The sequence below is a fragment of the Leptonychotes weddellii genome, chromosome 2 (assembly GCF_054177405.1).
Source record: "Leptonychotes weddellii isolate Sample4059 chromosome 2, ASM5417740v2, whole genome shotgun sequence".
Classification (NCBI taxonomy): Eukaryota; Metazoa; Chordata; class Mammalia; order Carnivora; family Phocidae; genus Leptonychotes; species Leptonychotes weddellii.
The window spans coordinates 71,534,017-71,558,723 of record NC_138370.1 but is presented as its reverse complement, the minus strand read 5'-3'; the positions used below and the strand labels follow the sequence as shown (position 1 = coordinate 71,558,723).

The 24,707-nt window shown below is 35.2% G+C and overlaps 1 protein-coding gene and 1 non-coding gene across 2 annotated transcripts in view; both read right to left on the bottom strand.

The window, feature by feature from the left end:
* INPP4B (inositol polyphosphate-4-phosphatase type II B) overlaps window positions 1–24,707 on the bottom strand; it is a 631,805-nt gene that overhangs the window by 365,189 nt on the left and 241,909 nt on the right. The window lies entirely within an intron of this gene.
* LOC115942771 (U6 spliceosomal RNA) lies at window positions 22,836–22,943 on the bottom strand. The gene has a single exon (XR_004077351.1). It is a non-coding gene; the product is annotated as a U6 spliceosomal RNA (small nuclear RNA).

Genomic DNA, 24,707 nt, shown 5'->3' with positions numbered 1-24,707 from the left:
ATCTCTTCAAGAAATAGTGCTGGAACAACTGAACATCTATATGGTAAAGAAGGAAAGGAAGGAAGGAAGGAAGGAAGGAAGGAAGGGAGGGAGGAGGGAAGGAGGGAGGGAGGGAGGGAGGGAGGAAGGGAGGAAGGAAGGAAGAAAGAAAAACTAGATACAGACTTTACACCCTTCATGAAAATTAACTCAAAATGAATCTTAGACCTAAATGTAAAACACAAAACTATAAAACTCCTAGAAGATAACATAGGAGAAAACCTAGATGACCTTGGCTATGGAGATGATATTTCAGATAAACATCAAAGACACAATCCATGAAAAAAATAATTGATAAACTGGGCTTCATTAAATTTAAAAACGTCTGCTTTGTGAATGGCAATTATCAAGATAAGTAGAAGATAAGCCACATTCTGGAAGAATATATTTGAAAAAGTCACATCTAATAAAGGACTGTTATCCACATATACAAAAAAATCTTAAAACTCCACAACAGGAAACCAACTTGATTAAAGAATGGGCAAAAGACCTGAACAAACACTTCAACAAAGAAGATATATAAATAAGCTGGCAAAGAAGCATATGAAAAAATGCTCCACATCATGTGTCATCACAGAAATTTAAATTAAATGAGATACCACCGTATACCCATTAGAAAAGCCAAGATCTGGAATGCTGACAATGCCAAATACTAGCAAGGATGTGCAGAAACAGGAACTCTCCTAAATTGCTGGTGGGAATGCAAAATGGTACAGCCACTTTGCAAGACAGTTTGGCAGTTTCTTAACAAAACTAAACATACATTTACCGTATGGTCCAGTAATAGTACTCGTTGGCATTTATCCAATGACATTGAAAACTTATGTCCAGACCAAACCCTGCCCACAGATACTTATATCAGCTTTATTCATACTTGCCAAAACATGAAAGCAACCAAGAGGTCCTTCATAGGTCAATGAAGAAAACTGTGGTACATTCGGATAATGGAATATTATTTAGTGCTAAAAAAATGAGCCATCAGACCATGAAAAAAAAAAAGAAGAGGAAGAAACAAATGCATATTAGTGAAAGAAGCCAACCTGAGAAGGCTAACTACTATATGATTCCAACTATATGACATTCTGAAAAAATCAAAACTATGGAGACAATAAAAATACCAGTGGTTGCTGGTTGGGGGCAGGGGATGTGCCAAGGGATGAATAGGCAGAGCATAGAAGATTTTTAGGTTAGTGAAACTACCTGTATTATACTATAATGATAAATATATGTCATTATACATTTGTCCAAACATATACTATACAATACTAAGGATGCATTCTAAGGTAAACTATGGATTTGGGGTGATTATTTGGGGTTATTATGAATGTAGATTCATCCTTTGTAACAAATATGCCGTTGTGGTGAGTGATATTGCTATTATGGTGGCTGTGCATGTGTGGAGGTAGGAGGTATATGGGAAATCTCTGAATCTTCTTCTCAATTAAGTTGTGAATCTAAAAATGTTCTAAAATATTGCCTTAAAAGACCAGAAATAGGGTGCCTGGGTGGCTCCGTCGGTTAAGCGTCTGCCTTCAGCTCAGGTCATGATTCCTGGGTCCTGGGATCAAGCCCCGTGTCGGGCTCTCTGCTCAGCAGGGAGCCTGCTTCTCCCTCTCCCTCTGCCTGTTGCTCCCCCTGGTTGGACTCTCTCTCTCTCTCTCTCTTTCCCTCTGTCAAATAAATAAATGACTGTACCTTCTTTTTTTTTTTTTTAAAGATTTTATTTATTTATTTGACAGAGAGAGACATAGCGAGAGAGGGAACACAAGCAGGGGGAGTGGGAGAGGGAGAAGCAGGCTTCCCCGCGGAGCTGGGAGCCCGATGTGGGGCTCGATCCCAGGGTCCTGGGATCATGACCTGAGCCGAAGGCAGACGCTTAATGACTGAGTCACCCAGGCGCCCCCACTGTACCTTCTTTTTAAAGGCTGAATAATATTCTATTATTTGTATATAATACATTTTTTATATCCATTCATCCATGGGTAGACATTTTCATTGCTTCCACATTTTGGCTATTGTGAATAGCACTACAATGAACATAAGTGTGCAAATATCTATTTAAGATCCTTAAAAAATAAGGAAATTGTGTCATATGTGACAACAGGGATGAATCTTTGAAGACATTATGTTAAGTGAAATAAGCCAGTCATAGAAGGACAAATACTGCGTGATTTCACTCATATAAGGTATCAAAAGGAGGGAAAGTCATAGAAGCAGTAAGTAGAATCATGATTAACCATATGTTGGGAAGCAGAAAATGGAGAGTTACTGCTCAGTGGAAATTGGATTCAGTTATGCAAGATAAAAAAATTCTAAAGATATGCTGTACAATATTGTACTTTTAGTTAACAATACACTACATTCAAATTTTGTTAAGAGGGTAGATCTCGTGATCTCATATTTTTGTTTTTCTTTTTTAACTACAATTTAAAAAAGTAGTGCTCCTATTTTCCAGTCTTTGTAGGAGGGTAGGAGCCTAACTTCAATAAGCACCAATTAGTAAACCCAGATGGCCTAATCACATTGACCAATCCGCATGTTAAGGTCCAACAGCTCATTAAGACACTTAGCTATTGGCTCCTATATCACAGGTCCACAGATATAGAAATTTCAGTGCCTTTCACCCTCTGTGGAATATCCCAATAGCAAGACCTCAGCCACAGTGAATTAACAAAAAACCTTAGCATCCACTTTGGAGGATCGGCAGCCAGAGATAAGAGGGATATTAGAGTAATCAGAAAACCTGCCCAGAAAAATAGAAAATCTTCCAGAAAAAAAGCAAATGAATATTTGATTAAAATTTAATTCAGCTCATGCACACATATAAGCCCATGCACTTGTGTGTACACACACAGAGAGATAAAAAACTTGGTTTCCAAACTCAAGATTTCATTAAATGAAATGGAGTGGATTATTGCCACAGGAAACAAAATCATGGCTTGGAAGACCAAGAGTTATGTTACAAAGACCAGATCAAAACAAACAAACAATTTGGAAGACAGATACAGTAGAACTAATATACAAATATTGAAATTCCAGAAAGATAAAAAAAAGAACAACTGGAAAGTTACTGAAGACAACTGAATTACAGTAGAAGAATTTTCCTAAGTGGAAGAATAATGTAAATGGGCATTTGAAATGGCTCACTAAGTTGTAGATTTCACTGATAAGACAAGACATATTCTTATGCCTGTGCAATCAAAATTTCACAACTCTGAAAACAAAGAAAATAATATATGAGCTTAAAAACAAAAAGAAGGAGTTGCCTAAGAGAAAAGAAAACCAGACTGGAATGAGATTTCTCATATGAAGCCCTGTACACTGGGATAAAATTTACAACTAACTGAAAGACAAGCCTGGCAACACTAGAATTTTTTCACCAGCCAAAATATCTATCACCCATCAAGGTGAAAGAACAGTATTTGAGAGCAGGCAGTGAGAGAGAGTATCACCCATATACAATATATGAAGAAAATACTTGGAAAAATACTCTACCAAACAATCAGATCAGAAATTTCAAGATGGGGCACCTGGGTGGCTCAGTTGGTTAAGCGACTGCCTTCGGCTCAGGTCATGATCCTGAAGTCCTGGGATCGAGTCCCGCATCGGGCTCCCTGCTTGGCAGGGAGTCTGCTTCTCCCTCTGACCCTCCCCCTCTCATGCTCTCTCTCTCTCTCTCAAATAAATAAATAAAATCTTAAAAAAAAATAAATAAATAAAAGAAAAAAAAAGAAATTTCAAGATGAGGGAAGATGAGTCAAGCAAGGAGTAGTAAGTGGGCTGAAATACTTGGGTCCCTGATTATGAGTCCTCAGAAAGTGAAAGTAATCATTAATTATAATGGAAGAGTATAGTAGGGTAGTTTGAAAATATATATAAAAAATAGCTGTTAGCCTTTATGTTCTCTAGCCATAATAAAGTTAAAAATGAAGTAAGAAAACTATACCATTCATAATATTTATAAACATTGCAAGCAATTTAATAAAAATGGTATGAGACATACGATATATGAAAAAAAACATAAAATTGTATTAAAAGTTATTAAACAAGATCTGAACCAAAAAGGAAGATCCTTAGGTGGGAAGACATAGTGTCATAAAAATAATAATTTTCCCCAAAGTTAGCACATACATTTAATGGAATTACAAATAGAATCCCTACAATACTTTAAAAAGAATTGGATAAAATAATTTGAGATTTATAGTAGGAGTAGGTGTCCAACAACAGTTAATAAAATCACATAATAAAACAACGAGAAGTTACTTAAGAACTTATGAAAAAGCCACTGTATTATTACCACTATTGTTATGTATTGGTATAGAAACAAATAGATCAATGGAATGAGAGAGAGCTAGAAATGGATCTCTCTATATGTGATTAGTAGAAAAAGAATAGATTACGAAAAAATTATGTTGGCAAAATGAGCTATCTAAAAATATAATAATTTATTCCCATTTTATGCCATATGCAAAAAACAAATTCCAGATTAATTATAGACTTAATTGCAAAAATAGATTAAAAGGCAGCATATGTGGTCAAGGGATAGGAAAATCTAGACAAAACTGGAAGCCCACAGGTTATACATATGTGATTATGTGAAAACTTTTTCTGAGGCAAACAAGTCAATAAACAAATGATAGAGTTAGGAAAACATATTTGCCAAGCAAATTGTAGATGAAAGGTTAATTATCTATAATATACAAAATTATTAAAAATGTTAAAATTAATTTTAAAGAGGCAGGACAGCTCAATAGAAATATGGGTAAAGGACTCTGAAAGAACAGTTCACAGAGGAAAAATGTTTAAATTTACCAATACTTGGGGGAAATGCAAATAAAGCACAATGAAGTATCTCTTCACACGTATTAGGCTTCTAACTATTAAAAAGATCTGTAACACCAAATAATAGGGATATAGGAGAAAAAATCACTCTAACTCATTTCTGGGAGTGTGAAGAGTTATAGCCTTTTTGGAAAGCAATATAGCAACATCTATTAGAATTATAAATACATTTACTTTTCTACCATGAAATCCCACTCCTGGGAATATATTCCATAGAATAAAAGCCCCAGTTCATTAACACTTATGTACAGGATGATTATTGCTCTTCTGTTCATTTTCACCAAAAATAGACACAAAAACTTTGTTACATGAATGCCCATATACAGGGGAATGACTAAGTGAATGATAACATATCATATAATGGAATTTTATTCACTCATTAAAGAGAGTCAATTAGAGATTTGCCAGTTGATCTGAAAGTATTTCCTTTGAAGGGTAGCAGAATATGTCTCCCCAAAATATGCCACTTTGATAATGACTATTTTGAACTGAAGGTTATTGAGAGGAAACAGATGTAAGAAGAAAAGCTCTCTGCCCTCCCCCTTACCTACCTGAAAACAGAACATAAATTCCTTTTGTGAAGGTGCCTTCTTCCCTATGTCCTGGACCAAGAAGGGGATAATAACTTTATCACTGGAGATGAGATGGCACTAAGGAAGAACCTACACAAACAAACCTTACTAATTAGCCTTACTTATCATTAGTTTCATGTATATTTAACCTTCTCTCAATTTGCTACCCCTGGAAGCCCAAAGTCCTTTTCCTTTGTCTTGTCACTTCTCTACAAAATTATTATTCTTTGCTAAGATGCTACATAAGCCCAAGTCGAACACCTCTTTGAGTTATTCATCAGAGGTTTTTCCTGCATGAAGTACACTGCATGTGTTAATAAACTGTTTTTCTCTTGTTAACCTGTTTCTCTGTCAGTGCAATTTAGAGGAACTCTGCCAATAAACCTAAGATGGGTAGAGGAAAAGTTTTTCCTCCCCTACACCTGTTCAACTCTTCTGTTGAATCAGAAAAGGAAGGTACAGAAAAAATGAATAAAACACATTTTTAATGTTTTGATAATTGCAATATAAGTGATTACAAATATACACATAAATGCTTACAAATCACATAAAAATATTTATATCATTATACAGTTATATAAAATGGAAGCATGGAAGGATAAATATTAGGATGTCACCAAGAATTTCCACATTTTGCAGGTGGTTTGTGTGGTGATTGGTGTTGAAGATGAAGGAGAACAGAAAAAAAATCAGGCAAAAAAAAAAAGAATAGGAAAAAAGACTACTAAAAATTGAAAAGTATCCAAATATGCAAAATTACATATGTGAATATAATTTTTAAAAATTACAAATGGTGGTCACTCTCTTGTCTTTAAAGCTCTCTCCTTGGTGACTAAGGAAATTTTCTGTGGGATAGTTAGGAAATAACAGGGAGGCAGTGGGCCCACAGGTTTTGGTACTGGACAAGCAGAGTTCATGTTCCGCCTTGTCACTAACTGAAGGTAAGACTTCCATTGCATTGTTCACTTTTCCAAATTCAAAATTTCTTCATCCATGAAGTAAGGTTGTGAGAATAAAATGCAACTATGCAATTAAACTGCTCACCACAGTGCCTGGTACATATTAAGTGCTCAATAAATATTGGCTATTAGTATTTTTATTATAGTTACTGCAAATCAATGAAATTTCAGTCTCAGTCAGAGGAAAGGAGGACAGGTGGAAAGCAAGATGATTTTGAGGTTCAAGTGTAAGTGATTTGAAATTGTCCTGTTATATTTTAAATTCTCCTTCCTATGTTTTGATTGGGTATAGGAAGTTAAATCTCTTATATGGTATCAAGATCCTCAAAATCAATCCCTCACTGAAGTGCAACGATTCTCCTATGCCCAGACATTCTGTTTGTTTCCCAAACAATTCCTGCAATACCTACTCAAAGAGTGAACATGTTGACAAATTTTTGGATAACTTACCAGATGCCAGGCACTATGATACACACAGCAATACTGAAAAGTATGTTCTATTTCCCACATTTTGCAGATAAAGGAACTAATATTCCCACAGTTTAGATAAGTGTCAAAAGTTTGTTTTGATGTTTGGTAAGTCTATTTCCAATCCCCAGGCATGTTCTAACATAGTTTGTTGTCATCAATGTATATTAGTATTCTATAAGCAGTAAATATTTTACAAATTTAAATGTAGCTGGATAGTGAGTGGAAGTTTCAGTTGCCACAGAGTCTTAGCTGAGGTCCTAAAACTGAAGATAGCAGGTGATAAATGTTCTTCACACATTCTAAAGAGAGTTGCTAGACACTCCTACTCAGACTTGCTGAGGTAAGTCTAAACATCTCTTTACTTTCCTTCTTTGCCACCTATCACCTGTCCACCTAAGGTTGATAAGGTACTGGGGCTTTTTAGAAAACTTCTTAGCCTAGAAAAGAGGAGAGTTGGGCTTTTCACCTCCCCATATCCAGACTATGTTCAAGAAGCATCCTATCACAGAAAGAGACAGCTATTGGGCATCTGAAACACGGCACTATGTCAGATTATAAGAGCACCAGATAGGAGAGACCTTTTAAACTATAATGTTTGCAACTGTTCCTTTACTTCTAGATCCTACCCCTATTTCAACCATGGAGGACCCATAGCTACAGAGTTTTGGAAAAAAAGAATTGTAAGAGCAAAATGAAGAAGGAGTGAAAAAATAGATAATGCCCTCCTCCCCTTCCCCACTGTTGGTCTGAGGAATTCTCATGTCAGAACTGAGCTGGAAAGATGGCAGATGCCTTAAATTGATTTAGAGGTGAAAGTTATGATGTGTGATTATACTATATTTTAATATCAGAAAATTCAGTTCTAGGGGCACCTGAGTGGCTCAGTCTTTAAGCGTCTGCTTTCGGCTCAGGTCATGATCCCAGCATCCTGGGATCAAGCCCCGCATCGGGCTCCCTGCTCAGCGGGAGGCCTGCTTCTCCCTCTCCCACTCCCCCTGCTTGCATTCCCTCTCTCGCTATGTCTCTCTCTGTCAAATAAATAAAATCTTTAAAATAAATAAATAAATAAATAAATAAATAAATAAATAAATAAATAATAAATAAAATCTTTTAAAAATAGCTTTTGAAGATAATATTATTGAGAAACGTGAGTAGAACCAATAAAATTTAAAGAATATTGAATTATTAAGCTAATACCAAATGAGTTTACATTTTGCATTGGTGCAGAACATGGCCCACTTGTTGATGGTGCCAGATTCTATACTAACTGTGGCAACATGAACCAGGTATTCAACTCTCAGGTTCAGCTTTCTCATGGCTATAAAAGAGGAATCAGGACCCCTCCCTCATACTACAGTTGTAAAGATGCAGCGATATGATGCATGTTCACTGCTTTATCTGACTTAAACTCTCAGTATGATAATGATTTTAAAAGTGCAATAAGAAAGGAAAATAGGGGTCCCAGAATTGACTACTTAATAAATAAGTGAGGAAATAAGTGACATCTAATTAAGTCCTAAGTTTATCATTTACTATTTTAAGACCAAGCTAACTCTTCAAACACCATTATTTTTATGAGAGTTTAAGATCCAGATAATCTAATTTGTGGGCTTGCTGAGTCACTTTGGACTCATAATCACATGAAGGTATTTCCTAGTAAGAATCTAATTAGATGTTTATTTAGTCTATATAGGCTAATGAACTGCCACTCTGCCATTATCTCCTTTAGAGGTTCATCTCAGCCAGTTTAGATACACAGTAGTAACTATGATTAATCCAATATAGACTGCCACCACCTATCACTGTCTTGCTGACAAAAGGCTGGCCTTCAGTTAGCCCATAGCCCCCTTGGAGAAATGCTAAGTTTTCAGATGCTCTCCTAGCTGGCAAGTTAACCCAAACAGGTTACTTGATTTCTTTTTCACTTACTCAAAAAACAGTTATTGTATCAATAATAAAGAACAAACATATATCTAATTCACTGTGGCACACTGATTTCATTTTATTTGGCAAAAAATTAAACACCTTCCCTTTTCCCCTTTGCACACAGCTAGAAAACCCATACCAGGACAAACTGGCTTTAAATGGTGCTATGTAAATTAATTTGGCTTGTTTTGTAATGTAAGGCTCTAGCCCATCCTCATCAACTGCACTTGGAATAATAGACCTTAGATATTATGCCTTATTTTTATTTGTCCCACATTTAGGCCTTCTATTACTTATATTTGTCTTATACCTTCTTGGCAATATGCTAAAGATTATCTGAGTTTCCTCAAGAGCCACATTTTAAATTTAAAAATGCATTAGTACATGAGAAGTAAAAACATAAAATCCCTTAAGTCTCCACTCAATAATACACTATTAAATCAATATATAAAGAACGTTTTTAAACCACCAAACTACAGGAAACTAAGTTTAAAAACAGTGGATATCTTCCCCCAAATTTTCTAAACTAATTTATCCTTTAAATAGACTTTTGAGTTCCAAATTGAACATGACTTGGGTTTCTGAGATCTTGGGAAATGAAGAATATCTTGTTTCATTTTCTAGTCTTACATAAAGCAGAGTTGTATTAAAATTTTCAAATTTCTTCCCTCTTTATGAGTTCCAGAGGGTACATTTTGGTTAGTTCAATATGCTATTCCTACTTTAACTTTCTCATAAGTTCATTTTCAATTTCATCCTAAAATTTTTAGTCAAAGAATAAAATCTTCAAAGAGCTAGTCTTCTCTAATGTACTTTTGAAAAGGGAAACATTAAGTATAATTCCAGTGAAGTACAGATCAGGACATAACGCTAAGGAGAACTTAAAAGAAATTATTAAAAGTGGTACAGAATTACCCTTTACAATAACCTTAACATGAGGGCAAGTGATCTGTTTGACATTCTGTCTAAAAGGGAAAACTTTTTATCATCTAGAAATCATTTATAGACATTGTTTGGAAGGACTTCTGTAAATAAGTTAGTACCAGTTGTAGATCTGGAGCTTACAAAAGTCAGCTTGTTAGTTTGGAAAACAATACCATTGTCTAAGTAAGAAAATGTTTTAACAGTTTAAATCAGTGGCTCTCAACCTTGGTTGCACATTAAAATTACCTCTGGAACTTTTAAACACTCCAATACCTAGACTACCCCCAGATCAATTAAATCAAAATATCTAGGCTGCGGAGAAAGCATCGGTAGTTTTTAATTCTCCCCAGGTGATTCCAATATGCAGCCCAGGTTAAGAACCAATGCTTTAAAGAAATGGAAGGTTTAATAACAATAGCCACTGTAGCATAGAGTTAAAATATATGGATATAGTTTCATAATTAAAAATATAATTAGTTAAAGTAGAAGGAAGAATGATCTCTCCACCCCCAACTATAACTTTTGAATGAGGTTTAAAGCCACTAATGGAGTAGATTTTTAAATTTTTGTGCTTTTCTTATAATACTCCAGCAAAACATTTAGATCATTTCTATATGTGTATACTTAAGTTGATGCAATTTGATTTGATATAGCCATTTATAATACTCTAAAGTGTAAGCATAAATATTGCTATTTCAACTGACTCTGAGTGAAACAGAAGATTCAGTCACTGGGTAGGCAACTTTTTTCCTCAAATGTAGAACAAAAATATGAAATTTGGTATATAAGAATATCATAGTATAACAGAAGAAATAACTTTTGGCTCCATATATTAAATCTTGTAAAAAAATACGATAACTAATATATTAACTTATTAAAAGGTAGTTGAGGCCTTTTTGCATCACACTAGGCCCTGGAGATACAAGATATCTGAAAAAACAGAGCTCCTGCTGTCATTGATGTACAGTTCAGCTGATTGACCTGTAAGTCAGGTTAAGATTTGTTATCCCACTTAAATAGCCACCATAAAATCCAAGATATTATTAAACAGTAGTAGTATATCAACTTCCAAATGAATTACCATTTGTCTGTTTGTCTATGTAACACATTTTCAGATCATCTTAGTTGATATTCTATAACTTTCTTTATGTCCTATATTTTAAAAGACCAAGAAAAGATGGATAATAAAAATATTACTAGTTAAACTTCTGCAGGTTTATGAAAAAAAAATATAATAGATGACTCTTATATCTATAGCTCCCTCAATTTTTTTCTTTCTTGCTTTGTTACTGTCTCTCATTTTAATCATCATCATTGTTATTGTCAACAACTATCTAGGCAGAGTCTCTAATACATAACTTGAAAATATTTCTGACAACAAAACTAGCATTGGAAAATTATTATTGATCTACATAGAATTTTTTCAGTTCTTGATTATATTTTCCAGATAAGAGTAATTTGTGCTCATTATACTGTTTTATAAGTACAAGAGAAAATTACTCATAACTCACCACTATAGCAACCATATTTAATATTTTGACATCTTTACAAGTTTTTCTCTTTTAAGCTTTTACAGTTAAAGTCATATTGAACTTAAAATTCTATATTTTATTCTATTTGTGCAGCTTATTTTCCTTACATTATATTTTAAGGATTTAAAAATGTCATTAAGAACTCTTTATTAAAAACTAATGATGCATGGAATGGTGACTAACATAATAAAATAAAAAAAGAACTCTTTATCAGTCTCATTTGAAAGGGTATATGGCTAAAATTGTTAATATTATAGAGCAGTGGAAGAGCTTCAGAATATTAATTTCATAAGAAATATTTACACACACTGCTTTATATGTACCAGATATAATTCTAGATTCTGAGGACACAGAAATGAACAAAGATTCCTGCCCTGTGGAGCTTATAGTCTAGTGAGAAGGAACAGATAATAATAAATAAATAAATAAATAAATAAATAAATAAATAAATAAATTCAAAGAGTGATTCTTGTATTAACAGTCATGGGATTCTGACACTAGACTGGGAACTGGTTAGAGAGGGGAAGTGCTCAGAAAGATACCCATCTCCAAGTAGATAATGTGTAGTTTGAGATTTAACGATAAGCAGGAATCAACCATGTGAAACTCTCAAACATATGCAAAAGCAAGAAGAATGGAATAATGCTACCTTCCAGGAAATTCTTAGTTACCTGGAACAGATTTTCATGAAAATACAGGCAAAAAGTGAGCAAGCCTTGAAAATGTCCCTTCCCTGCCAGTCCTCATGTGGTTTCCCTCGAGTCAGATCTCATCCTTTCCTCAGAAGCCACTTAGAGACCAGTTATTTTTTACATCTCACCAATTACAAGAGAACTGATATAACCAAATTCCTCCCCAAATTTCTAAACAAAGACATAATTAGAACATATGATAGAATTCAACTTTGTGCTGTCCTTTATTTTTACCATGAAATTCCCATGATTATTGACATTTCAAATTTGTGTTGCTATTATTGTTGTCAGTTTTGGAGCTGAAATGTGCCAGCTTGTACACGTGACTTGGTATTGCAGGTAAGAGCATGGGCTATGGACAGATTCTAACACTTAAGATTTTACCTAAGGTACTTAGGCCAGCCACAATTTCCTTATCCCGATAATAATAATGTGAGTTTTAAAAGAGATGGTGCAGAGAACTCAGCTTAGATCCTGACAAAACAAGTCTTTGGAGAGGGAGGGAGGGGGGAGAAGAGATTAAAAGAGATTGGAGCGGGGTGGGAGAGAGAGACAGCATACACGCACACACACACACGCACGCACGCGCACACACACGCGCACACACACGCACGCGCGCGCACACACACGTACACCTTGAGATTATTTTAAATATTGTGTGCATAAATACCTAAGTAGTAGCAAAAACAAGGCTTAATTTAGTTTGCCTTCAATGGCCTCCTGGAAAGTGCATTCCTTAGAAGACTGCATGTGTTCTGCTGACTTAAGAGGGACCATCCATCAATTTTTACATGGATGGATTATATAATGCAGGATTTGGGGAATTTAAAATCCCAAACTCCACTAACTCTTGGTCACAGATGTGATGTTAAGTTTCAAACAATCACAGTGGGGCATGGAAAAGAAATGCTAAGGGTCTTCTTAATTTTCGTCATTTTCTCCTGCTGTTCTCAAAGTTCTCACTAGGTGAGAACTCCCTCCACACTAACACAAATATTTTCAGGGACGCTGTCTGAGGCCCAGCACTCCATATTTGGAATAGAACTCCAAAAGGCAGTGGGATGACGGAACCCTGCCCCCAAGGAAGGGAAGGAATTTAGAAAGAAACTAATAAAGTAGCTTTCACACTGTCCTCCTCAGAAACCCAGCACCCCTCAATAGGAGTTACCTCAGAGTGAGGAACGGAGGGCTAATCATGTGGGCTTGAACCAGAACGCTCCATTTTCCTGTGACATATATGTATATAATAAGCACATGATGACCAAAGGATTCCATGGCTGAACAAAAGCTTGAAAACCACTGAGCCAGTAAATGTGAAGGCCGTTTGTAAACTGTAGTGTGATTTACAAATGCTAGTTGCTAATATTATTACTGCTGTTTCTTGGTTCCTGTGAAAATTTAAATGCTTTTTTTATTGGGAAATTGTTTAATTAGATAATAAATCTCAAGAAAAGGCATTGTTCCAAGTTAAAGATTTATTTTTGTCTCCACCATTCTGTGCAATAAGCACATTTAAAATGCTTCCTAAAAGGATTCATTTAGTGGCGGAAGCTCAACCATTTGACTAAACTTTTCCATCACAAATTTAATTCACATGGGATCAACCCAGTTAGTCATCTTCTGGAGTAAAGAATTTCACCACACTTCCTGGTTGTTAGAATATTCAGGAAAATGTTTCCTGCCTCCTTCAGTTAGAAGTGAGGCTCTTAAGGATCTCCATTCAATTACTTCAACCTACATATTTAATCCCAGGTTATAGCCAAACGCTAAAGAATATTGAAAAATAATAACAACAGGAATCCAGGCGCCCGGGTGGCTCAGTTGGTTGAGCGACTGCCTTCGGCTCAGGTCATGATCCTGGAGTCCCGGGATCGAGTCCCATATCGGGCTCCTTGCTTAGCAGGGGGTCTGCTTCTCCCTCTGATCCTCCCCCCTCTCATGTATTCTCTCTCTCAAATAAATAAATAAAATCTTAAAAAAAAAAAAAAAATAACAACAGGAATCCAAGTTAACTCAATACACATTATTTGTCCTAAAAAGGAGCAATACAACTATAGGATACTGTGTGGGACTTAAGTCAATAATAATAGCAAGGTCATATAATGCTTGCTATATGCCAGGCATCGGTCTATGTGCTTTATATATATTAATTCATTTATTCCTCACAACAACCTTATGGACTTAGCACCATGATTATCCTCTTTAATGATGAAGCCTTGAGAGAGTAAGTCACCTGCCAGAGGTCAATGTTGGAGCTAGGATTCAAACCCAGGCAGAGTCTAGAGACGATCACACGTTGTTTTTTTAATTTGAGAGAGGTCAGGAATAAGAACATATATTTTTATCTGAATTCTGCCAATTATAAGCATACTTTCATGCTTGATATCTTCCTTTTGCCCCTCCGAATCCATACCCCACATTTTTTCTGTCTTGCTCTGTGCTCCAGAGTCTGACCTACATGAAGAGCATCGATAAGCTTCCAGCTGGGTTTAGTACTGGAGATTAGAGGTCAACAGGAGTGTGAGGACTGCATATTTACTTTCCTGGTTCCTCCTAGTCAGGTCACTACTGGTCAGCTGCATCCCTTTGTTGAAACCACAGCACTTCAAATGACTCACTTCACTCTGGACGCTGCTACCTCTCTCTTCCTCTGCTCCTAAAAACCTAAAGATAACAATAGCTCTCTGCTATTACAGTTGCTAGGGCACTGAACCATATTTGTTATTTTCCCTAAATCCTGAACACATCTTTGTACATAGGCTTGTTATTAAACTTTCCTCAAATCAGGAATCTGAGCAGAGATTCATCTTTTCATCTAGTTTACATATGGCTGGACAAAAAAATAAATGTAGCATAACCCTCACTATCCCCATTTTCCACCTTCTGCACAACAGACCCAGGAAATAAATTCTAGAGTTATCCAAAGTGAGCTACATTACTCCTACTACAAGTCTATATGAAAATTATTTTTCAATTTTCTTGATTTTTGTAAGAGGCCAGGAATTGAGGTCTACAAATAGAACAAATTTTTACTCTAATAATAGTCATTGGGTCTATAAAGGAGTGTCAAGCTGCAAGGCAGTAGCAGACCTATTCATTTTGGATGTTGTTGATCTCTTTGAGGTGGATGACCTTAGTGAAGCCCTGATTCAGGTGTCATAAATCAGGCACTTAGCCTAATTAAATATAAAAATATCTGATGCTTTGCAGCTGATAAAACTGGACTTTGACTTCCTGGAATCAGATAGTAAAATATATCCAGGAAATGTGATCCCGTGGTGCAGAAAGATACCAGGTGCATCCTTGTTTCCCCTTCAATCTAATTAGCAATTCATCAGAAACAATGTATATCTATGAGTATGTCTTGGTCTCAAACAAAGACACTGAGCATCTGAACTGACCTTAACATCTCTTATCCGAAACATCTCAAGTTGATCTTGTCATTTACTTTAGCAGCTCATCCTGTGGTGAGAATGGAGATTGTTTCCATTGAAAGGGATGTAAGAACAACATGCTGAGCCATAATTCCAAAACTATGGTTACCCTCCCATTCTTCTCCCTTAATACACCTTTATCGTGCTCATACCTCTTCACTGCTCCACTCCTGGTTTTCATGTTGAAAAGTCTAGCTTTACAGCTATGATTCAGCTGCTTGGCTAGAATGATGCATTTCCTTTTACTATGACTTGATGTTTGCAAAGTTAAATGTATGTGGAGGTAAATTACTCACTGTCTTTGCTTACAAACCTCATTGTTTCATCATCAAAATGTCACAAAAGTCTTAAAACCAATGATGTACGTCTACCAGTGGAATAGATACAACAAATTGACGTCTCTCTGAATTACAGTTTCATAGAACAATGGCTGGAGATGGATGCATAATATTGACCCATTTCAGCAATAAGTATCTGGGGAATCTCTTGGGGTACTTCTGGACTAGCAAGAAGCAATGACTATGACCAAAGGTTAAAAGACAAGAACGCTGGATCTTACTTTTCTAATTCTAGCTCTGTCACCTTGATGTATGACACTAGAGTTGCCCCATCATAAAATGACAACTTTCTGCATGACCTAGATTTCAAAGTTATTGGCATGAACAAAAGTGATTTATTTGTACAGACAGCAATATAAAAAAATCTGTGCTACTTCACCTTGCAAAAATCAGTCAGAAATTATTTTCAGTGATTGAGATCTTCATTATCCTGAAACAAAGTCAAGATACAGTGTTTCATTCAAATTATACATGCTTTTTTCTTCTCCTCCTTACCCACAGTAGCCAGCCTCTAAGGTCGTCTCCTCCAATAACCATCATTTTCTGGTATTCACACACTTACATAGTTCTCTCCCACACTGGATACCTGTATATCCAATATGATATTGCAGAAACAATAGTATGTGATTTCCAAGGTTAGTTCATAAAAGCCACTTGGCCTCTGCCTTTTTCTTGTATCATTCACTCTGAGAAAAACCAGTTGCAGTGTAAGAGGGTACTCAAGGGATAGCCCAAATGATGTGGAACTGAGGCCTCCTTCTGAAAGTCAGCACCACCTGCCAGCCATGTGATTAAGCCATCTTGGAAGCAGATCTTCACACCCCAATCAAGCCTTCAGATGAATGCAACTCCAACTGACATCTTGACTGTTACCTCATAAAAGATCCCAAGCCAGAATCCCTCAGCTAAGCTACCCCTAAATTTTAGATCCACAGAAACTATATGAGATAATAAATGTTTGCTGGTAAAAGTCACAAAGATTTGTGTTTGTGTGGGGGGTAATTTGCTATGTAGCAATAGATAACTAAAATACTATTCATTCTGATTTTCTTTTATACAAGGTTTACCTTTCCCCCCAAACCTGACACTACACACATATTTTTCAAGCAAGACTTCCATATAGGTATGGCAAAATGGCTAGGACCAACAGGAAGGCATGAGCACTTTGACAATGACACAATATTAGAGAATTAATACTCTAAGATATACATGTCCATAGTTGCACCTGTACAAACAATGAAAGTCCATCTGAAAAATGTCCTCATCCAAAAAATTGTTTACAAAAATAAATACTTCATGCTTATCTTCATAATGTATTTGCAACGCCAATTTATTTGTAACATAGTAGATTATTCTATTGTCTTTAATAGCCTAAGTGGAATACTGGTGATATCATTTTATTACCCAGACAGTTATAAGTAGTGAGTTAATGTCCTGCCATTAACTCCTGTTAACTGCCAGATTTGAGTCATATTATTTCAGTTGATAGTGAAATGAGTTAGACAGTTGAGAAGAACATCTGGCTGAAATACTGCAAAGGTCTACCAGTGCACTGAAACCAAATATGAGTTTCTTCACTGGCAGAAAAATTTCAAACAATTATTAATTGTAACTTTACTCTGAGTCATGATAACATTATACAAAGGGTATTGAAGTACTAACATTACCAGAAGCACCCAAAGCAGATAATGTATCATTCTTCCCCACCTACCTCTACTCTCTATAAAATCAATTTATTATTAACATTCCAGTTCAATATTAAAAGGTAATACAGTTAGAGAAGATACACATTTATTATGTATATCACTATACTTCCAAGGCTAAAATAACAAAACAGATGGAAAATCACATCTCTAAAAACTTTTAGGTACCTGTAGAATTTTTTAGTGAAACCATTTAAAAACTGTTCTCAGCATTAGATTCCAACATAATAACAAGTCTGAAAACACAGATTACTTTCTTAGTATTAATATGAATTTCTCTTAGGAAGGTCAGAATTCTAAATTAACCTGAATAATATTAAAGGTATTGAATTATACTTCACATGAGATTTTACCATATACAAATTTAGTTTCTGTAAAGGGCAGGAATTTTCTCTTATGTATGTCCTAAAACAATTTTTAAAGAACTGTAGAAATTATAATAAAATGAAAAATTAAAAAAGAATGAGATTCAAGTGTTTTATCTTTAAGCAAATAGCAGTAGAATTTTACCAAATACAAAATGGTAGAAGTTATGAAATGAGAATCACAGAGTGCTTTTCTAAAACACTCAAATGGACAAGGGTTAACTTATTTACTCTTGGTACTAGATCTTGCATATCTACTTTAAAATTTTGATATTTCCATTTAACATTTGTATTTAATATATTTGTAAATTGTCAAAAGGTTAGAAATGAGGGAAATTCCTTTCTGATATTAAGTTTGGCTAACAGTGTTTTAGGTGTGGGCAATGAAAAAGTGTAAGTCAACAAATTTTTGCTTAATCAATTTTATTTACTGTTGTGTCAAAATTATATCCTTGTGAACCAAATAGATATACTTAGTATTTATAAATCTTCATATGAATTAATTCTTTAATAAAATTGTGAATGGATTTATGCTCAATATAGTTTCAAAGGGGTTCAGTTCTTTGAGAACTCATTCATGATTTAATTCTGGGAAATCTTATACATTGCATTATATATACTTCCTATATGTTATGAAGCTATCAATTCTTTTTAGCTATTTCACAATACCTGTTGGATGAGGTGAATGAATAAATGTAGAAAGGAAGTTTCCAGCAACTAGTTCTGGCAATGTTCTATCATCGATATATTCCACTTGTTTGAAAAATACTGTTAATCTTGTGTTGATCTTTGTGTTCTTGAGTTTTGCTTTTTATTTCCACATAAAATTATATGTAAGGATTGCTTTCACTACCTTCTCTCTCCCTAAAACCTACATTGAGTATAATGGTTTGCACAATAATTTCTCAGAAAAATCAAACAAGCTATCAAAGTATTTATTACATATATGTCCATTACATGTCTAACTAAAAGGAGTAAGACAGGTCCTAATTCAAGGAGATGGAGAATATAACCAGAGAAATCAAGTTAAATTATATGAAACAATTAGAGAAAGCTAAGTGCTATGATGTACAACAGCATTTCCCAAAAGATCCTTGAGATGTTAATAGATGTTTTATTAAAAAAAAAAAAAAAGGCTTCTATGGTCAAATAAGTTTGGGAATTATTTCATAAGACATTACCCTCTTGGCAATTCACAATGCCCATTAGCATACTAATACTGAAAAGTTTTGCAGCAAAGAAAATGGTCATATTTTGACTAAGCCAGAATATTTAAAATATCTTTCACCATGGAAGACTTTGTTAAAATGTTCCCTTTTTGATCACAAAAATTTTATAAATGAAGAGAAAAATAACACAAGTATTTGCCATATTAATTTAACAAGCATTAGCATTTTGCCATATTTGGCTCAGACTTTTTAATCTAAATAATAAACAAAAGATTACTTACACAATTACGGCCAACCCCCATCCCTTTTTCCTTCCCCTTCCCCAGGGGTTACCATCATCCCGAAATTCTTCTTGTTATATATTCTTCTTGTTCATATATTTACTTTAACTCGTATGTTTGGATTCACAAATAATACATAGGATTCCTGTATATTTTAAGTTTACAAAAATAATACCATTTTTGTATACATTGTGATTTACTAATTGTATTCAAAATTATGTTTATGAGATGAATCCATGATAATGCATATAGATTTTGTTTATCTGTTTTAACTGAGGAATTGTGTTCTTTGTATAAATATGCCACAAAAATTAATTATCCAGTAACCTATTAAGAACATGTGGCTTAGGGGCACCTGGGTGGCTAAGTTGGTTAAGCATCTGCCTTCTGGTCAGGTCATGATCTCAGGGTCCTGGGACTGAGCCTCACATCAGGCTCCATGCTCAGCAGGAAGTCTGCTTCTCCCTCTCCCACTGTCCCTCCCCCTCACTTGTTCTCTCTCTCTCTCTAATAAATAAATAAAATCTTAAAAAAAGAACATGTGGCTTGTTCTCAATGTTTTCCTATTTCAACAATGTTGTGATAAACATCTTTGCACATACATCTTTGTATGTCTGTCGAAGAGATGTTTCAGAGTATTTACCTAGAAGCAGAATTAATAAGTCATAGGTATGGACATTATCAATGTTAGTAGATATTTCAAACTTCTCTCCAAAGTAATTGAACTAAGTTACACATCAACCAGCACACCACAGGAATTCCCAGGGATTCACATCTCTGCAAATGCTCAGACATACTAATCCGACATGTAGGACTTATATTGTGCTGATATACAACATGAATTTCCCTTATTATTTTTGAATTATGAACGTATTTCCATAAACATATTGGCCATCTGGTTTTCCTCTTTTGTGAATCATGAAGATTTAACAGTTAATTATATATTTTCTTACCCAATCCTTCATTGTTCAAATTCACTGCAAGTAACTTGCCTGGTTTATGGTTTAACTTTCATTTTTTTTATCATTTTTTTTATGATAAACACTTCGACAGGTGTTCATGTTTACCATTTGTGTGACATTTGTACTTTGGCATCTTATGTTTCATTTTAAAATTTTCAGTTTTATTTTTCACTTGAGGATTTTATTCCATCTGCTATTTATTTGTGTATTATGTCACACAAGCACTTAATTGTCCAAGTGACATATCTTGATTAATCTATCCCTTCTGTACTGATTGCTAATGCCACCGCATCATATACTAAGTCTTTTGTAATATAAAGGAGATCTTTAGTAGTTGAGAGAAGGGAGAGGGCTCACTATTGCACTGACCTAATCATAAATGAGGGACTGCATGAAAGAGGTGGTCTTCAGTCAGGGTCTGACTACAAGATGGACATAAAGGCATGGGTTTTGGTGTCAGACAGACTTTCATTTATATCCTTTCTGTAATACTCACTGCAAGTGAATTAATCTTGCTGCAAATGAATTTTTCCCCTTGTAAGTGGGGATAATACAGATGATCTAGTGGCATTATTTAGTGAGATAATATATTTAAAAGTGGTTACTATATAGTCTTGCATATAGCAGGTGTTCAAAGTAGTTAGTAGTGATTGTAGTTCCTACCGTTGCTAGCAGTAGTGATAGGAATGGTAGTAGTATCTGATTAGATCAATAGCTGTCAGTTCGAAAAGCTAAAACAAATCTGAAGGACATTCTTAGGAAAGCAAACACAGAACTGGGGAATTGTCTGATTGTAAGGTAAGAATTGGAGATGACTCTAAGCTGCGGTTTGGAGGACAAGATGTAAGAGGAATTGGAGATACTAGTTTAGGATGGAGGTTCTCAAAGGGCGGTTCCAATAGCAGCAATTCCTGAAAACTTGTTAGAAATGTAAATTCAAGACCCCAGACTCATTGATTCAGATACTCTGACCAATATGTGGCTCAGGAATCACAACTGGTTTTAACAAACTTCTGATGATGTTCAAGTTTGAGAACCACTGGTTTGGAACATGATGAGTAAGAGGTGGTGCTGAGAAACCAGGTGAACACGATGCATGAAGAAATTTCAGAGGTGAAGATGTGGATTTCTCACTTAGAGAGTGAGATTCTCCTTTTCTGATACCCTTCCTTGCTTCTGGTTATTGGTTTTATTATGCTGAATGGCTTCCCAATCTCAGAATCATTTCCCAGCATTCAAGTTCTACTTGCCATCCACCTACTGGGCAAAGTAATGCCAACTTTGCAACCCTTAATCAATCTCTGTCCTTCCCACAATTTCTCTCCTACATCCTTCTCCACATGTTTTCAGTTTGGAGGCTCCTCAGGGAGGGGAATTTGTCTGGCACAATTTCATCAAACATTAAATACCATGTACACTGACAGAGTTTTATAAATAATAAATGAGGGTAGTAATAGCCTAGAACCCAGATTTTAATAGCAGGAATCCCTGGCCACTAAATATAAAACAGTTATCCATCTATCTATATATCTTGAGACCCTTCTCTGACCCCTGAAAGATAGAAGTCTGCAAAGAACATGCTGTATCTGTACCATTTAAGAACACTTTTATTTTAAAAACTAATTTTATCTTGAAATCAATAGGTGTAAGTGTGAAAAAGAGATGAGCAGTAGCCAACCACAGAAAATATTTACTTATTTTCAGATTTTTCATTGTGTTTTTAAGGAGTTTTATCAACTCTTTGGTAGAAATCAAGGTGGAGAAATAATGAGAGATTTCAGTGTAACAGTGTATCAGAGGTCTGGCTACAGTATTAATTTTGGCCATAATGTGTCAATCAGCTACAAAGGATCAGCTCAGCCATAGCGACAAGGATCAACTGCGTAGACATCTGAGATATGTTAATCTACCATGACACGATCTAGAGTAAGATGCATACAAGAATGTCACCTGCATTTTAAACTAGTGCTGACTGCCTTGTATCATCTAGGGGTCCATGCTTAATAAAACAAAATCAATCCTCAGGAACTTGAAACATGTTATCCCTATCATTTAACAATACAAGATAATTCTGGTGTGTTTCTTATTATGTTTTTTCCTTTGCTTTATAATTTGTATATTGATGCATGGATACATGTGAACTTATAATCTATAAAATGTATATGATAACATGTAAAAGGTAGGCCAATAATATATATCTTTCATTATCACTTTATATAACATGTTTAACAGTATAAACAAAATTAACCTACAGTGAAAAAGCTTTAACTTTTTAAAAACATTTTGGATAATTGAATACTGCTGCCTTTGTGATGTGAAACCAGGATTCTTCACAATGAAATCAATGTGCTTTGGTGTTTAATTTATTGACAAGCACAACCAGAAGTTTCAAAGCTAGTTCTAGGATTCAAATTGCCGGTTAATATTGTTAAAGAAAATTTAAAATATTACCCATGTGAATTTCAAATGCATGAAGAGAAAGAAAACACACAAAACAACTAACAATGATTTTTATCTTAGTGGAAAGATAATGCATAATTTTTTATTTATACATATTTATTTTCTAAATTCCCTATCATAAAGAAATATTATTATTATTCATTACAGCACCGATGTTAGTAATAAGATACAAGTGAAATATGTACTTGGATTTGCATGTCATTCTTGCATAGGGGCCACGCTAATCTTCTCTGTATCATTTCAATTTTAGTACATGTGCTGCCGAAGCAAGCATGAAATATGTACTTGGAAATAGTTTTAAATCTTATTCAAGCTGTACCAGATTCCTACTTATAGAACTCACACAAAAACACACACCCACACAAACACATACACAAAAACATATTAACAGTGCCTTCCTTAATGATTAAGAAATAAGATGTCAATGTGACTTGTGCAGCAAGTCACAGTGATAATAAATGCTGTTTTGGTATATATACTCCTGGATGGGTAGTAAACCCAGGGGTGAAGTGTTTCAGCAGTCCTGAATTGATAAGCAGAGTCAATTCATGTGCATGTACTCTATAGGCAGAATTTCAAAACCTTATAAAAAAAACAGTTTTCTTTTTTAAATGAAAATTTTGCATTGCCTTCCCTTGAGCAACTTTACTATGTTGTAATATATAGACTAGGGATGGCAAATTAAAATTCATCTGATGTGATAATTGGGATAGTCTATAGCAGCAGCTCTGAAAGTATAATCCTCAGATCCCTAGGGATCCCAGGAAACTTTTCAGGAGTTCTGTGAAATCAAAGCAATTATCAATACATTACTTGTCTTTTTTACTGTGTTGGCATGTGTCCTCTTTTACTGTGTTGGCGTTTGCACTGATTGTACAAATATAGTGGTGGATAAAATTACTGGATGCTTAGAACAAATTGAGGCATTAGAATCAACTCGTACTAGCAGATTTTGTATACTTCATCACCATGTACTAAAATTCATTCTAAGAATATTTTTGATGAATCAGTAAAAATTCATAATTTTTTACATTAAATCTTGGAACTTAAGGACACACTTTAATATTCCATGTGACAAAAATAAAACATATATATAAAGCACTTCTAATGAAGTAGATAGTTGTATTAGTTATCTATTTCTGAACAGTTTGCCCCCAAACCTATCAGCTTAAAACAACATACGTTTATTATCTTGGTTTCTGTGGGTCAGGAACTCATGCACTGCTTAGCTGGGTCCTCTGGCTCAGGTTTCTTACAAGGGTGCAATCAAGGTGCCACCTGGGACCACAAGCATGTCAAGGTCTAACTGGAGAGAAATGGATCCCTCCCCATTTCCAACCTTATCCATGTGGTTGTTAGCAGGATTAAGTTACTTGGGGTACTTGGACTGAGGACCTCAGTTCCCTATAGTTATTGGCTGGAGGGCACTCTCCATTCTTTGCCAGGTTGCCCTTTCCATGGGGCAAGCATTTGAGAAGAACCAGAGAGAGAAATCCAGCAAGATGGAAATCATAGTCTTTTATATCCAATCACAGAAGTGACACTCCTCACTTTTGCCATACTCTATTTGTTAGAAGCAAGTCACCAGCAGCCAACTCTTTCAAGGGGAAAGAATGACACAAAAGCATGATTTCCTAGGGGCGGGGATCATTAAGAGCCATGTCAGCAGCTGCTGTCCATAATGGTCATCTCTGGGAAATACTGTTGTATTTCAACTTGTGTTGCAAGTTGAACTAGCTGCTATTTTCATTACATACCATTTTTACTTGAAAGAATAATTAACCTAAAAACTATAATTATTCAGGCTTGAGAATTTTGCTGATATTTGCAGAATTGAGTATTTCTTGAAAATAGACAAAGTGAGTTTTGCCACTTCAAGGGAAAAAACGTTGACACTCAAAACTCAGGAAACAAACTGAGGGTTGCTGGAGTGGTCGGGGGTGGGAGGGATGGGATGGCTGGGTAATAGACATTGGGGAGGGTATGTGCTATGGTGAGAGCTGTGAATTGTGTAAGACTGTTGAATCACAGACCTGTA